Source organism: Limulus polyphemus, unplaced genomic scaffold (genome assembly GCF_000517525.1).
Source record: "Limulus polyphemus unplaced genomic scaffold, Limulus_polyphemus-2.1.2 Scaffold4512, whole genome shotgun sequence".
Lineage (NCBI taxonomy): Eukaryota > Metazoa > Arthropoda > Merostomata > Xiphosura > Limulidae > Limulus > Limulus polyphemus.
Genome location: NW_013670122.1, coordinates 33,811 through 37,531, shown reverse-complemented (window position 1 = coordinate 37,531; position 3,721 = coordinate 33,811).

The following is a 3,721-nucleotide window of genomic DNA, read 5'->3' as shown; positions in this document are numbered from 1 at the left end:
ACAAACAAACAAACAAACACAAATGTTGAGTATTTTGTCATGAGGTAGAAATTTAATTCAGCTTCAGTCCAGGAGAAATGGATAAACTCTAGGAGGAATTCCTTGAGAACCAGATGCTGCAGAAAGCTTCCCAGCTACTCTAGGGAAGGAAGCTGACATGAAGAAGTACAGTACAGCACACTATGGGGCTATATGAATTAAAATGTTGTCTAGGGTTGCATATAAAATACTGATGTTCTCTCCACCAATGTCTTAGAAGAGAGAGTGTTCAGTATGGTGACAAAAAACAAGCCCAATTTCAGGCCTACTCTGAAACTTGCTGGAATCGTATCATCATTTTGAAAGTGAAGTTAGCTCGGCCAGAACAACAGGAGCCATGCTTTTCACTCAAACTATCTCAGTCACTATCGAAAGCAGCTAAGAAGGCTACATGGGAATATAGTAAATATTCTTACTGATCCAACAGTCATTTTACAAGCAATCTGCCTTTGATGTAACACTATGGAACAAGTTTAAGCGACCTAACATTTACAATGATCTAAATAAAATACGTATCAAGGGTTTGTGGGAATTTCAGTTTTCGATGGAGATGAGGGATTGAGGAATGTATAACGACAGAAGTAAGTATGTGTGTTTTACTTTTTTTCATACCCCCCTAAAAAACTATAAATTACTAGTCATAATATGAGTAATGCTTTGGCCTCAGAATGCAGAGATTGGCGTTCCAGATTTCTAAATTTAAAAATATTTTTTCGGGGGGAGCTTGCCCCCCCGGAATCCTCTAGCAGGCTATGCCTAGCTGCACTTGACAAACATCCAGGTATTTTATCAGCCCAACTCGGCAACTCTGTAAGTAGAAAAAGGAAAAACTGTCTACCAAAGTAAATCTCTCATACTCTGTACTTGACCACCGTTATGTCAGTAACAAGTAAAAATGTTATCGAATATACAGTTGCCTCACAACATCTATTAAAGCTGTTTATATTGTGACGTGTGATTGATATCTTTTGAAGTTACTTCTGTTGTGAAACTTCAGTATTTCTTTTCATAAAGGTATTTATATTATGTTTTCTTAGATATAGGCATTCTGAGCATACACCACGGAAAGTCCTTTCATGACAGAAACAATTAAAAACAATTACATAATGCCACCAGAGCTTTGAAAAATCATGCTTTTATACCTAACGATACCAGAAATGCTTCTAATATTCCACACTGTCAACATTAAGAAGCATTTATGTTACTTATTTGCATTTTTACATACACTGACCAGTGTGAAAACGTAAAGATCAAAGATTCACTGCTGATTGTCTCAAATGGCGTAAAATTAACAGACGTACTAAGTTTCATTAGTCTATTGGTAATCATACTAATGATTCACACCACGTGCTGGTTCTGTGAGAGTGTTCGGTAAACTGACATTCCCTTAATGTATTTTATAACATAGACACATCCCTCGTACCAGTAGCTAAATGAGAACTGACGTGAACTCTAACACAATATTTATATATCCCCAGGTCCAAATAATGGGGGATCAGAATAATCCCAAAGTTGTTCCATTTATGTTAGGCTTAGTGGTTACTAGGTTTTTTTGCACCAAAAAATATCTTTATCGCTTGGTCTTTTAACCTTCTGATTTCTTCAAATTAAACCTTTTTAATTTTCTTCCATTCACAAACATTTCTATTTGATACAGACAAGTACCTGTAGAGCATTTTAAACTCTAAACTGATGGGAAATATCTAATTAATTACAGTTTTATGTTAAACTTTTAGTCATTATGTTAGTATACATGTACCCTATAATTCACAATGCTCGTTTGTACTTGAACGTACCATTGTTATTTAAAGTTGCACGATATAATCTCTAACCAGAGGTTCAATTTCTCTCTCTCACGGTAGGACAGCGGTAAGTTTAAAATCCGTGTTTCATTTCCCAGTGGTGGACACAGCTAATAGCCCAATGTGGTTTTGCTATAAAACAAACAACGTCTTCTTCTAACATTTAATAGCACAGAGCACGAGTTCCCAAATTAGGCCCCCGATAAGTTTCTGCATTCTGACAGATGCCCCTCTACCTATGTATTTTGTGTATATGGTATGATCACCACCCAGTTTGGGAACCATTGGTATAGAGGGGCATCGGTCAGAATGTATAAACTCTCTATATGGTTCCCAAACTGGGTGGTGGTCATACCAAATACACAAAATACATCGGTCAGAATGTAGAAACTCTCTATACCAATTGTATTTCGTGTATTTGGTACGACCACCACCCAGTTTGGGAACCATTGGTATAGAGAGTTTCTACATTCTGACCGATTGTATTTCGTGTATTTGGTACGACCACCACCCAGTTTGGGAACCATTGGTATAGAGAAAAGTTATTTCACTTTAATTAGTTCAATAATAAAAACAAATATCCGATTTATCATAATTCCGAATTAATTATTGTTTCTCTATAACAATCTTACAATACACATAACAATCTCTAATAAATGTTGTTGGTTATCCTAGATCCAAATAAACTCCCCATATTGAGTTGTTGTATTTGAAAAAGGTCCCACATTTCCCATTTCCACTTCCGTGAACTATGCTTTATTGCTTCCTATACTCGGAGATTTCAGAATCAGGAAGGGAATAATAAGAGAAATTGAATAAATCTCGGTCTTCGCTTTCATGAATTCTCTTAACGATCTCGTAGGTAAACAGTGGATTCAAAATCATTTGACTCGGAACATCCGCGTTATCGCAAAGCACATTTGATATAACTTTATTTTCAACAAAGTTTAATATTTATGGAAGATCTGTTTAGTCAAACACACACAAAAAAACACATTTAAGTATACATTAAAATGTTTTTATTGAACTTTTTACAGCCCACACAGTTTAGATGATAGTGCTATAAATATCCATACGCTTCAAACACTAGAAAGCTGTACAACTTCAAAAACAAACATTGACAAACAAGCAAGAGCGCTAAAGTTTCAAAGTTATTTACAACATTGCTAATAAAAGCTAATTAAAAGAAAAACAAACATCAAATGAAACGAGGGGTTTAATTTATTTCATTTAATAAATCAGCGGTACACGTAAGATGAATTAACTTTATCGCGGTTTTACATGTTCATAGAAGACAGAAGTCAGTTAATTTTCTACTTACTATGTTTTTGCGCTAAAACCTATTCTTTCAGCATATAGCAACCCATTACGTCACAATGAAACTGTGTACTTCGCCAAAACCTATTCTTTCAGCATATAGCAACCCATTACGTCACAATGAAACTGTGTACTTCGCCAAAACCTATTCTTTCAACATATAGCAACCCATTACAGCACAATGAAACTGTGTACTTCGCCAAAACCTATTCTTTCAACATAGAGCAACCCATTACGGCACAATGAAACTGTGTACTTCGCCAAAAACTGTACTTTCAACATAGAGCAACCCATTACAGCACAATGAAACTGTGTACTTCGCCAAAAACCTATTCTTTCAGCATATAGCAACCCATTACCGCACAATGAAACTGTGTACTTCGCCAAAACCTATTCTTTCAGCATATAGCAACCCATTACGGCACAATGAAACTGTGTACTTCGCCAAAACCTTATCTTTCAGCATATAGCAACCCATTACGGCACAATGAAACTGTGTACTTCTTTTGGACAGTTCTTCGTACACGCATCAGTCACAAAATGAAATAAACTTCTTCAGACTT